Raw genomic sequence first — 14,024 nt, forward strand, 5'->3', positions numbered from 1 at the left:
GTTAGTATAGATGTGTGTGCATATGTGTGTAAAATATCTGCTCTCTACTGTTAATTAAAAATTCAGGAATTAGTTGAATTACATGTAATGCCTATGATGTCTGAGGACAACATTAAGTTACTTGGTTTATTTAACTAACATTCCTGATCACCTACCATTTTCAATTTGTATTGTTTCCATTTTAGTTGCATTTGAATCCACAGGAGGCCCTAAAAAAATCTTTTACATAAGAGTCTGTGACCCTGACAGCTGCATGATGTGATTTTTCCTTCTCCCGAAGAGGAAATGAAATAACACCCATTTTCTTGTGACCTCTCCTAAAATACAGAGAATATATAATGTCATCAAATTCCCTGTTAAGTCTTTCTTTTTATTTGTTTTCTTAGTTTGCTTGTCTTGGAAATTTCATTTGCTTGCAATTTGTGTTTCTATAAAATAATAGAGACAAACAGGGATCTCGGTGTCCTAAATGAGGTAAGAAATTTGTGTGTGGATGTCACTATAAGCCTATAATTTCTGCTCTAGGAAAAGTAATAAAGGGTGTCTGAACATCTGTCATCTTGGACTGGTAGCTCTTCCTGGCAATGGACACAAAGCACAGGGACTTGGAATAAAAAGTAAAAGAAAAAAGAACAGAATAGGAGAGTGAGAGAGTAAGCCTATTTAGGTTCTTGTACATGAGTGTTTCCATATACTTACTTTAGTTTTAGAGCAACTAAAAACATCTAAAATCTGTATGACTGAGCAATGTTGAACTAGCCAATTAACTGTGTTCCTTCACAAGAAAAAAAATGTTAAATAAGTGGATAAGTGTTCCAATATGTTGTGACTCTATTTTTTTTAACAAGAAGTTTATTTAAACAACAAGACACTTGACTTGAAGGGGAAACTATCTAAGATTCATATTTTTAGAGAAATTTATCCCTACTTAAAGACAGATTGCCCTACATGTAACAGCTACGTACAAAAAGTTATAAAATTGTCCTTGGTTTTACAATGATAAATGGAAAACATTAAAATTCTCCAATCAAACAAGGTATGCAAGAATATTTATGTTGTTCTTTTTTTGTGAAACAGTGAGAGCAAAATAACTTATTGGAATATAAAGATAAGAGCTGAATGAGCATGCCACTAATGGAGAAAGGGGGTGTTTTCACAAAACCAGTATTTTTTCCCATCCATCTCCATTTGATGCCCATCAAAACATACCATTGCGCTGGCTGGTTTTGCTCAGTGGATAGAGCATCGGTCTGTGGACTGAAGGGTTCAAGGTTCGATTCTGGTCAGGGGCATGTACCTTGGTTGCAGGCACATCCCATGTAGGAGGTGTGCAGGAGGCAGCTGATCGATGTTTCCCTCTCATCGATGTTTCTGGTTCTCTATACCTCTTCCTTCCTCTCTGTAAAAAATCAATAAAATATATATTTTTTTTAAAAAAACACCATTGGCCATTTAGTTTAAAAAATGCAAATGCTTGTGCACATACATCAGTTACTTTATGTGCAATAAAGGAACGGGAAAGGGGGAAATGAAAGAATAGAGAACACTACACTGTAGCAGTCAGATGTGTTGAAACCGAATGCAGTTTTCTAATTGAGAATGTCTTCTTGGTCTGGAAGCTGTGCTGGAGTAAAGTGGCAGGTTCCCTTTTTAGTAGACACCCCTGTCTGCTGCTGGAACACATCAATGGTATCTTCCCCCTCCGTTTCCAACTGTGCAGGTGTGTCTGCTTCATTGATTGGCTGCCCGTCAAGTCCGAATCTGATCTGCCTCATGGACAAGCCCTGTCGTTCACAATGGGCTTCAATTAGTTTACGAAGTGGTGTGTGCCTCTTCATCTTAAACTGCACCACAGGGCCATCCTGCCCCACCACATTCAAATTAATGTGATGGTTGCTCTGTCTTGACTCCTTCCTTGGGCTTTTCGTGGGCCATGGCGCCAGCCGGAGTCTCCTCAGCTGCCGCTTCACAAAAGAGGTACCAGGTCCGCACCAAAGGGCACACAAGCAGCACCAGGAGCGGCCTGTTGTGACTCTTAATATTTTCTCCTAAAGTACTTTTCTTATTTTCCCATGACAAAATGAGAAGGGATCTATAATTGTTATTTAACAGAGCATCTACCAAGTGCAAGGCACTTTGCATGTATTATATGATTTAATTCATCTCCTAGTAACCCTTTGTGGTACCCTATTTTGAAAATGAGAACATTGAGGGGCAAAAAAAAAAAAATCTAAATAATATATCCAAGTTTACTCATAAGTAAAATAGAGATACTGTGATTTAAACTAAACCAGGTAAAGCCTCTGATTTTTCTAGTATAATTTATAACAGAAAAAAAAAATCTAGCAAAAGTTTAATTATTTTTATTTAAACCCAAAATTAGAACATCATTCAAGGACTGTTAAGGAAATAGGATTTCTTTCATGATTCAAATTTGAGGAGCAGTTTTACTTTTAGTTTACAGAACAAGGAAGCTTAAGGAGCTTAATGAATTAGTGAAAGCGGAAATAAAGGAAATGCTGTAAAAAAGAAGGATCTTTTACCCTTTGAGACAGCATGGAGGGACCTGGAGAGCACCAAGCTAAGTGAAATAAGTCAGAGAAAGACAAGTATCACATGATTTCACCCCTATATGGAATCTAAGTAATAAAATAAATTGATGAACGGAGTAGATCCAGAGACATGGAAGCATAGAACAGTGTGTGGAATCTCTGAGGGAAGATGGGGGCCCGGGGTGGGAGGGAGGTAATCACCCAAGAACCTTTTATGCATATATGCATGGCCCATGACCACAGACAATGAGGCAGTGGGGGCGGGGTGGGGGGGGCAGCTGGGGTGGGGTAGAGAGGGTCAATGGGAGAAAGGAGGGGACGTATGTAATATTTTCAACAATAAAGAATTATTTAAAAAAATAAAGTACATAAAAATAATTTAAAAAATAAATAAAGCTAATGTTTTAGTGGCTATATATGCCCATGTATCTGTATCCAAATTGTGTGTACGTAAAAAAATAAATACTACTTATAGAGAACATGTTTTTGATTGAGAAAAAAGAAGTTTAAAAACAAGCTTTGCCATTTAAAAAGTAGGTAAATTTATTCATGGATAACATGACATCAAAAAATGTATTGTCACTTCATTCCTTTTGATAGTTTCCCACTCTCACAGAGTGCCTTCTAACCCAGAGACCATTGTTATACAATAAAATTATTAGTCACCATAGTACATTCACGTATTATTAAAGTAAAAAATATTGTCAGTTGATATAGCTCTTCTAAGGTCATGATAACAAGAAATATGTGTTTTTATTAAATTTCTCAAAAAAAAGATGCAGTAACCACAATGGAAATACATTAAAATGACAGACCAAATGTCCATGCTTGAATCTCTCAATAAAATACCTTCAGTGAAGTGGTGAGCAGATAGCTAAAAACCATATTTAATTTACTTTGCTGATTGGCATTTCATTACCATCCTAACCTAAAGAGCTCTTGTATAAATTTAAATGGAATTAGATACAGCTTGAATAAACCTATAGTGCCACTTAAAGGATCTCTATTCTAATGCAATCAAAAAAGAATGTCTCAAAGAGCCCTCCAAACTCTGAACCGACTGGCTATTCATATGTTCTCTGACTCTTGCTGCTTCTTTCATCTCCATCCGACAGAAAGAAACGTTTATGTTTATGTATAAGTAATATTGATCGTGCCTTAACCTTCTAGAATAGTATTGAGATAAGCATGCTTATGAACCTGTTGACCTTCTCTGGTATTGTATACTTGGAAAGATTTCATTTTAAATCGTGAAATATTTTTTATATAAATGTCTAGCATCATGCTCTGATGAACTAACATTCTAAAAGTGGTATATAGACCAACACACATTACCAAATAACAGCAAGCAAACTCCCCACCTCAATATCTTTAAGCTGCCTTAAAGAGTTTGTCTAAAGCAGGCTTTCTCAACCTCAGCACTATGGACATTGTGGGCAGGATAAATCTTTGTTGAGGGAGCTGCCCTGTGCATTCTAGTATGTTTAGCAGTAACGCTGGTCTCTACCTCCTAGACACCAATAACAATGTCCCTACACATCAACCTCCCTTACACTGTGCCAACCAATAATGTCTCTAGGCATTGAAATATCCCCTCGGGAGCACAATCACCACTTGTATAAAGAATTACCTCTGGATGAGTGCATACTATGAAACTATTTTAGTTGGCCTTGAATTATCAAGTTTTAGATAATCTTTCTATTATTTTATGTTATCTACTAGAGGCCCGGTGCACAAAATTATGCACTCAGCCTGGCCTGTGCCCTCTTGCAGCCCGGAAGCCCTCAGGGGATGTCTGATTGACAGCTTAAGCCGGTAGTTGAACATCCTTAGCCTTGCAGCAGATGCGGGAGAGGGTCCCACCACTGCTGCTAGGCTCGCCAGCTGTGAGCCCGGCTCAGGGCTTCTGGCTGAGAGATGCTCCCCCTGTAAGGAGTGCACTGACCACCAGGGGGCAGCTCCTGTCTTGAGCATCTGCCCCCTGGTGGTCAGTGCACGTCATAGCAACCAGTTGTTCTGCCGTTTGGTCGATTTGCATATTAGCCTTTTATTATATAGGATTTGAGTGTGCTTAAATGGGTTTAAAGCTTTTGAAAAATTACAGTAAATTACAGGCTGCATTAGATGGAGATAATATCTGTTCTAGAGTTTTGACACATTATAAGCTCTCAAACAAGTGTTGAATAAATTGGTGAATGGCTGAGTGAATAAACTCTCACTAAAAGAGTGAGATAGCCATCTAGAGTAGTCAGGTAGGATTAGTCATGACCTGGCTAACACTTTAGAACCGAATATTGACAGGCTCACTTGGGAACACGGGCAAGGGCAGGAGGAGAACAGCACAAATTTCAGGTGTGGGTAGGAAATTGTCTGCGAGGTAGCGATTGCATCATTTAGGAATCATGCTGTACAATCATGTAGTTGGAGGTTATCCAATACATATAACTCAGTGCCCTAAAGGAATACTGCAGCCAAGATGGCATCCACAGGTTCAGGTGGGTGGGCAGTTAGGCAGCTGACATTTTAGAAGTTGGTAAACCAGTAATAGCCCTCCAATCACCATTCTGAGACACAAGGTCAAGACTTTAATTTCCTGGGAGTGATGGACAAGAGCAAAGCTGAGAATTTATCACGCCAGCTTATTAGACAACAATGAAAGGGATTTAAGCTTAAGAATGACTATGTTTTATTTACCAGAGTTGAATCTTCCCTTTTATTGCATGAGTAGATGATTCTTGGTTGTGTATGTTGGTGGGTAATATCTTAAAGCATTGGATTGCAATTATATCAATGCATATTTATATGTGTTTCTGTATGCATGCACTAAGCTATACACATGCACACACAGTCATGATTTTATAGATAAAATATTCAAATTCTGAAAAATTAATTTGGAACATAAGTATTATTATTCTAAGTAAATGTGCTCCTATATTATACCATATGAAGAAAATAACAAGAGTTCAAGAATTCATTTAGATACTGTGACAGAAAAAGCCATCACAGATACCTAAAACCTCAGGTCTGTCCATTTGCAGTGGTTCTCAACCTTCTGGCCCTTTAAATACAGTTCCTCATGTTGTGACCCAACCATAAAATTATTTTCGTTGCTACTTCATAACTATAATGTTGCTATTGTTATGAATCATAATGTGAATATCTGATATGCAGGATGGTCTTAGGAAACCCCTGGAAAGGGTCGTTCGACCGCCAAAGGGGTCGCAACCCACAGGTTGAGAACCACTTATATAAGGGCTTTGAGGTGACCGCAGACCTTCCTGCCCTGGGAATACCCTAATGATGCATTATATAAATGGCTGCCTGAGAAATAGCATGGGCTATGTCAGGGAGGTCAAGGAAGTTCCTCCTGCTATGAGTATTCCCATTTGTCTACTGCAAGGCATCCTGGAGATAGCCCCCAGGGGCTCCTTATAAAATCCACTCCTTTAAGTGTACAGTCCAAGGACTCACAATCTGGGATCCATAAACTCCAGATTTTATGAATTGCTTCAGAGTATCTGTGAACCCTAGCTGTTGTATGCAAAATTATAGGTATGTTGTTCAGACATTTTCTAAGGCTTTCCTGAAATTCTCAAACCTCTATCATCCAGAAAAACTTCTGAATCATAAATTCAAAGATATTCTAGGGTGATGACTTCAACACATCACCAGTCATCTAAAATATCACGTACATTTTAGAAGGAAAGAATTAAACACCTATTACCATTTAAGTATTGCTGTTAGAAGTAAATAATATTTAATGCTATATATCTTAAGGTTTGTCTTTTTAATTATATCTAGTAGCCTTTAATAAAGTATTATTAATCAATACATGAATACAAAGCCTAATATATTTCAGCTATGGTTGCTTTCATTTGCTTTTAAACTTCACAAATAGTTCACCTGAAAGCTATCATCTGCAAAATTTAAAGTTTTACTTCTAGTTTATCTCAAGATTTATCCATAAGAAACATATCTTTACAAGTTCATATTCCTATAATTTAATGTGCCTACTAAATTTCAGTTAAATGTTAACAAGTACAGAAGCAGATGTTTCAGAAAATTAATCAGCATTTTTTTTCCAAGTTGCAAGCTAAATTACAAATGGAACCTACAGTAGATCTTGATATGCATGAATGTTAGCCGTGAGCACTCATGTCGGACCGATTCTGAGGCCTTTGCATGAACTATTCCATTTAATCCTCACAAAAGCTTTATGATAAGGATATTTTCATCCCCACTTTAAACATGAAAGAAATGAAGACTTAGGGAAATTCAGTAACTCAGCCAGGAACCAGGATCCCACAGCTTATATGTTTTATCTCACTTCAAATCCTTAGCACTTTAAAAGCAATTTATTGGTATTTATTGCTCCACTTTCAATTCTCATCACGAAAACAATATTAGGTCTGGTGGCTCCCAGTTTCTTCCTCATTTTTAACTTCCTGTTCATATCATGAAATATCTTCTTCCTTAAAGTAGCTTCAATGTTGTCCTTCTTTTCCTTGACATGCTGTAGTCTTACATAGAAAATAACAAGCAAAAACAAAACAAAAAACCTTGAAAACATGCCAAGTAATACTCCTTCTCTTTCATTGTAGTAGCAAAAAGAAACAAACAAAAATGAACCAACGTGGTTGCAGTCTCCGCTTTCACCTGTCTGCTTTTCAGGACACTTGTCTCTCATACAAATTAACTCTATTTTTCCTGAACAATATGGTAAGTTCCTCAGCCTTCATTATAAATGAAATCAAACAAAAATGCATTGTTTATACAACATGCTTCTTTCTTCCAGGTCAAACTAAACATGAGAAATACATATTTATTAAATTGACCTCTTTTGGAAATATTAGATATAAAAATGATAGTTTTTATTTACTAGTAAAATGCTGTCCAAAATCAATGGAAGCTGTCCAAGTTGTTTCAGACTCCACAACTGACAGTGAAATATTGTCCGTAGCAATTGCAGCTTAGATGTCCAAGTACCTGTTCAGCTACAGGACCTGTGAGAGCAGCTGTAGTGGCCACTCCAGTCTCCCTTCAGACAACATTGCATTTTGTTTAGAACCTTCCTCAAACCCAAATACTCTGCTTGCTGCTACCTGTCTTCTACCCTTCAGAACCATTCTCTCCACTCCCTCAGCTGATTTCTATTCCTATAATTCTGCAAGAAAACAAAAAAAAAATACAACTTCTTCAAATAATCTCTTTGTTGTCAGATCAAAAATCCGTATCTCATTTGATCACTTTCCAGCATTTCCCTGTTGAAGCTTCTTTTTTGGCTGTTGTGGCAAAGATCTTCAGTGGCTACAGCTTTCTCTGTTTCAGTCTCTGCCCTTCTTTTTCCTTCTCCCATATCCTAAATGTGCCTGGGTATCAGAGGTGGGTCCTCAGGCCTCTTCCTTTGAAAGTCAACCTACATGATTTCCCTAACAATCTGATATCAACCTATCACTTTCATCATATATCTATTTCTCAAATTTTGATTCCTAGCTCCCCCTTGAGTCAAAAATCCATATATCCAACGGACATTTACACTGGGCTCTCTCAACAGGCATGTTGGACTCAATATCAAATAGAATTTGGTATCTTCCCTTTCCCCAGGTGGCCTCCCTATTTGGTCTTTCCTAGTTCAGTGGATGATACCACAATCCACCCAGATACTTACGTCTGAAAACTAAAGGTTGGGCTTAACATTGGTTGGTGGATTGGTAGCGATCACTAAATTCCAGCATAGATACTTCATTTTTGAATCCCCAGCTTGGAATAATGTGTTCCACACATAGGTGCTCAAGCCACTTTTTTTTCCCATTAAACTGGACTAATATCAAATGCTTTTCTGAAAGTGGAACTAGGAACATGGAATTTCTTCCTTAATATTCTTCAGTGGCTCCCAATTCAATTCATGACAAAATCCAAAGTTCTCACTGAGACTCTTAGCCACAGTGCCCCTACCTTACTTCTCTCTCCTTCATATAGTCCCACCTTCAAAAGCACCCTGAGCTCCAGTAGAATCCAACTACTTGTCATCCTCAATGAATGATCACCGCTCAAGACTTCACAGTTTCTCAAATGTTTTCTCTTTGAATACCCTCCTTCCTGTTTTCACCAAAGCACAGTTATCCCCAAGACTTAGCCCAGCTATTGAGTGCACTCTTCAGGAAACCCTCTTGGCTTCCCACAACATCCCTCTGTGAATCCCTGTGAACTCATCAGCTCCTTATAAATACTTGCCCCTTTACCGATCTCCCCCACTGGTCCATCAACATGATAATTATCAGGCTGTTTTCCATGTCTGCACCCACTCCAGCTAGCACAGCACCTGATGATTAATGATTGCATGTTGAAGAGATGAAAAGATTTGGGGAGATTTAAAAAGGATGCTTTCTTAATTCCTCTTTGGAAAAAGATAAAAAGGTAAAATGTCAGTACCACTAGAGGGCACATAATTATAACAGAATTTTCCACTACACCAGCTCAAAGGAGATGTTTTCTTTGTGGATCAACCTCTTTACAGAATTTCTAAATATATGACTCTTAAAAATATCAGACAACTGTATTCAGAATACTTCCAGGAAGAAGTGTTTAAGTAATTGGCTGAAATAAAGAGAGCAGTGCTGTCATACTAACATGTCAGGAAAAATGAAATCAAGTACAGCCAAGTACAATAAACAGGGTTTTATGAATATAACTTGAAGGTAGTGTTAGGAAAAAGATCAAAGTGCAATTTCAATAAACTGATACTGCAAGATTTGTGACTGTTTTACAATTACCAATACAAAAAAAGTACCTATGCAGGGAAGCCTTTATTTCTGCAGGAAAAGTGAAGAGAAATATTGAGGCTATTTCTGTATCTAGAATAAAACCCCAAAGCCTGCTTTAAAACCACAATTGAAATCGTTTCTTTTTGAAAAAGAAACTGTCAAGATTACTGACACGCAATAATTGGTAAGCTTTTTATTTCAAACGTTAATGTAATTTAGTGGTTAATTTTTTTTGTTTGTTTCTGTGGGCTTTGTTTCATTTTTTCTTTGTTTTTATTGTTGACACTATTACAGATATCTCCATTTCCCCCCAGTAAATGCCATAAGTTTGGGTCCTGGCTCAACTACTTATTAATTTTGAGACATGATTAACTTGTCCACAGCTCAGTTTCTTTTTCTGTAAACTGGATAGTAATGCAGTGTCTAACTTATGAAGCTATTGTCAGAATCAAATGAAATAATTCTTGTAAGTCATAGTGCCTAAGGCACAGTAACATATGCTAAAATGTGCTATTATTTTGCTTTGACAATGGTGATCTGCACATTAATAACTCCTAGGAACATCAGTTTTGATAATTGCTGGAATGAAAATGGGCCCTTTCTCTCACTGTTTGTTTGCTCTTTTATCGGTGTCTCTTCACATCTACATATTCTCACACCTATGCTCTTCCTGTATCCCTGGGGCAAAGGCTGTTCTGAAAGGGCCAGGCCTCAGCCCCTGTGTGGGCCTGGGCTAGGATCCCTACAGTGTTAGAACCTTCATGTCCTCTGACCAGGCTCAAATGACTTCTGATATTGCTCTGGGTTCTCCGATTATTTTCTGCTTGTTGGAGAAACATCTTGAAAAACATAGCATCATATCTCTTACAGGTAAGAATTCTTGATTGATTAAAACGATGCTGATATGTTTTAAATAATAAAGAGGAGGTAAGTATGTTTACTGAACCAATGGTTATAATAAGATACCTAACAGATGCAATTAAATTTGTTATGCCTATTGGTTTGGTTATAACTTGAGAGAGGGGAAATAAAAGCTGAGGAAAAGGGTGACATAGCTTAAAGGGCTTTCTATTCAGGAGCAAGGAGACTTCAGTTCTACCTCTAGGCCTACAAGGCTAACAAGAGCCTCAGGCAAGTCATTGAACAGCAGCCAACAATGGATTTCCTTTCTTCCTCAGTAAATTTCCTTTTGCCCTCAGTTTTGAGGAATCTATCTATCATTACCTCTCTGGTTGGCCCAGGAATTCCACAATGGCTCAAAGTACACCCACATCACTAAAAAAAAAAGTGGCATTGTATTACTCACTGGTTGATCAGAACATGACTTGATGGGAGGCTCTGTGAAGTGGTAGTGCTAAGGCTAATGGGAAGATGGGGAGGCATAGTAAAAAATGAGAGGGGAAGAGCATTTTGTGAAACCAGCTCAGATTCAGTTATTCAAGTCTCTTGTGGGTATCTCTACCTCTTGTATAGAATTTGCAATGTTACTATTTTAGAGTACCTTGAGAAGAAAAGTATAATGGGACAGAAACACACTGAAATAAAATATTTCTAGTAACTATTTTCAACTGAAACCACCTCCATGTAGACTTCAGAGAAAAGAAGTTTCCATGATCAAATTTCAGGCAGGCATCTTACAATGTGTAGAGAATGAGTGGTTGAAATCAAACCCATCTCCAAAGGATGGGGAGGGCCAAACAACTCACATGCTCTACACTCGCAATAAACTTTTGTCTTTGAAAAAGGTGGTCGTCTTTTAAGATTTGTGCCTCTTTGTAATGCTCTACTGTAATTATTTATGCACAGACTATGCACTCTAATGTTTTAATCTTTGCCCAATATGCCCATCCTCTCTTCTGATTTTTTGGTTTTAACATTTCAGCAAAAAGAATGAAAGGCAGTTTCCTAGCAACATCTGTATTCAAAGGCAGGACAGAAAAAGCTTAATCACAATACTTCATTTCCCCCATAGTTAATTCCTGCCTTTGGAGGAAAGTTAGCAGGTACTAAAGGAAGTGAGATACTTACAGAGAATCTGATAGGAGAGGCTATGCAGCCACACTTAAATAAAGCCATCTGCTGTGTGTGTGTGTGTGGGGGGGTGTGGGAGTGGAACACCTCCATACATATTCTGATGGAGATACCGACCAATGAGTGGAAGGCATACAGAACTGGGAGGGTGATGGCTGGGTTTATACTAACCCTCATACTAACTACCTGTGGATGCTGGGTCCGGTCTCCTCTGGGCGTTCGCTCTAACTAGGGGTTACTCCAAAAGAGATGACCCCAAAGGTCCTTCCCACTTACGGATCTGTGTTTTTTTTAAGTTTAATTGCATTTGTTTCATCAACAACACGGTTTCACTGATATTATTGCTGCACCACCAGGCAGGCTTCGCCGGATAATTAAGCAGCTGGCTCTCTTCCGGGGAAACATCCTCGTCCCGCCTTCCAGAGACTTCCTGCCTGCACGCCCGGCCCCACCACACCAATGAGATGGAAGTGGTCTGACTTCGGCAGCGGCGGCGGTCAAAGTTTGCAAGAATAAAAACCTCTTGGTTAAGAGGAAATAGTTTTCATTTTCCTGACTGCAGAAAAGCCAAGATTTTCAAGTTTAAAGAGTGCACGCGAGTCATTTTAAGTCTCTAGATCTTTCACCCTGAAACTCCCTGTACAGAAACTCCGCCGGGAGTCTAAATATAGCAACAGCAAACACCCCCCAGCCAGAAGCCGGGGCCCTCGCGCAGCCACAGGATCGGAGAGCTTGCTCCAGGGCGCTCTCCGCGTCTGCCTGGAATAGCAGAGCATGGAGCAATCTCTCTTGCACCTCCACATCGCGTGGGTGTGAAGGGTAATAAGGGAAAGCGAGAGTGACTCTGGGTATTGGTGCTTGGCGCACAGTCAGCCATGTGGCACCTTTGCCAGCTGCCTGGAGCTAGTGCCTGCCATGGACGGGCTTGGGGAAGAGGAGGGAAGGAAAGCAGGGTCCTGCCAGTGGCCAGGAGCCGGCACCAAGGCTTCAGGAAAATAATAGCAGCAACAATAAAAAGCAAAACAGTTAAATGGAACTCCTGCCAGAGGCAGAAAGGAGCTGTCCCGGGGGAGTGGGTGGGTGTGTGTACAGGAGAGAATTGGGAGAGTATCTCCGAGGGGAGGAGACAGCAGAAATAAGACGTTCGCTTTAGCCTTGCCTGGGTTTTAGTCTTCTGGGAGGGATAAGACACGTGGAATCCCTACTTTGCCACTGTGTGCTATGGTTTTGTTGTGGAGGCTTCAGTTCTTTCCTTCAGTTTAACTTAGTGATGATCATTTTCTTTTCATGCTGGGGCTGGGGGGTGGGAAGGGGAGGTCACCTCTGCTAGAAGTTCCCAAGCCTGGGTCCTTTCAATTTCCCCACGCCCACTGTGATGTGTCACTGCTTAGACTTTATTATAATACAGAACTGCGGAAGGCCAGAGGCCGCACGCAGCCAGTGGCACCGTGGCCTCTCTCCTGGCCGAGGGCGCCGGCTTTGGCTCCCGGAGTGTCAGCGGTGGTGGGAGACCTCGCTAGTGGCAGACCTAGCTAGGCTTAACTCCCCGCGCGTCCCTCGCCGTGTAAGTCACAGCAGACTAGAGTAGCGTGGGGACTCCAGGAAACCCGTGTCCTGGGCTCCTCACCCTCCAGGATTTTCTCCCAGACACTGGGGCCGCCGCCGCCACTGCGAGACTTCGCAGTTTTAACACTTCCTCGCACTTAAATGGAAATTTCTTGACGGAGAGAACCGGGTTTCTTCTCCCGTGCTTCGCGGCACTGTCAGGCAGAGCCCCCAGGCGAGCCGTTCACCCGCGGAGGGGCCACTTTGGAGTTTTCACTCCCTCCCCATACTCCACCCCAGGGCTGGGAAGGATGGAGAGTTTTACTCGCGAGCTTGCTGTCTGGATCCTGGGATGGAATGAGCCGCGGGGAGACGCCGGTCCCCGGCTCTCCTTCTCGGCAGTCATGCCTTGCGGGGTTCCGCACTGAACCGCCAAGGACTGGAGAGCAGTGCGGGACCCGACGGCCACTGCCCGGGGCGTAGCCGGGCGCGCCGGCTCGGGACTGGTTGGTACCTGAAGGGCAGGGCAGGGCAGGGCCGGTCCCGCTCACACACCCCCTGCGGAAGGATGGCAGGACCTGGCGCAGCAGCCTAGCGCCGGGAGAGAGCAGCGACCTGCAGCTGCAGTTTCTCCTCTGGGCACGAGGCAGACTTAACCTCCCGGACAGCTCCAAAGCCCCAGAGGGGACCAAACCAAACTTGCGCCTCCGAGGACGGCTTTGCAGCCCCGTCCCCTCCGGGGGAGGGGGCAGACGCAGCCTGGGCGTGGAAAGTGGAGGGAGAGAAGAAAGGGGGAGCCTGGGGCTGGGTGTGCGCGCGTGGGAGCGCGCCTCGGAGCGTCCCGCACCACCCGTTCCAGCCTCGGGGACACTTCGGAAGGAGGGAGTGGTAGCCGCGGGAATCACAGGGAGCGAGAGAAACCCTCCAAGTGATGCCCCAAACAGGTCCGGATTGCGAATTCGAAGCTCAAGGCTGCTAGAAATTGCAACTCCTCTTCCTCCTCCGCAAACCCCTTGCACCCCCCAGTCCCGAAGCCCCGGCGGTTTGCTAAGCTTCTGGCTTCCTCCCTCCCCCCGCCCCCCAACCCCGAGGTCGAGGGCCCGAGGGCCCAGGTCCGCCGCGGCTTCCTCCT

The 14,024-nt window shown here is 41.6% G+C and overlaps 1 pseudogene; it reads right to left on the reverse strand.

Annotated features, from left to right (window-relative positions):
* Window positions 1–1,589: 1,589 nt before the first annotated feature.
* On the reverse strand, window positions 1,590–2,011 carry LOC102773752 (annotated as a pseudogene).
* Window positions 2,012–14,024: the final 12,013 nt, after the last annotated feature.

This window comes from Myotis davidii, unplaced genomic scaffold, assembly GCF_000327345.1.
Source record: "Myotis davidii unplaced genomic scaffold, ASM32734v1 scaffold104, whole genome shotgun sequence".
NCBI classification, from domain to species: domain Eukaryota; kingdom Metazoa; phylum Chordata; class Mammalia; order Chiroptera; family Vespertilionidae; genus Myotis; species Myotis davidii.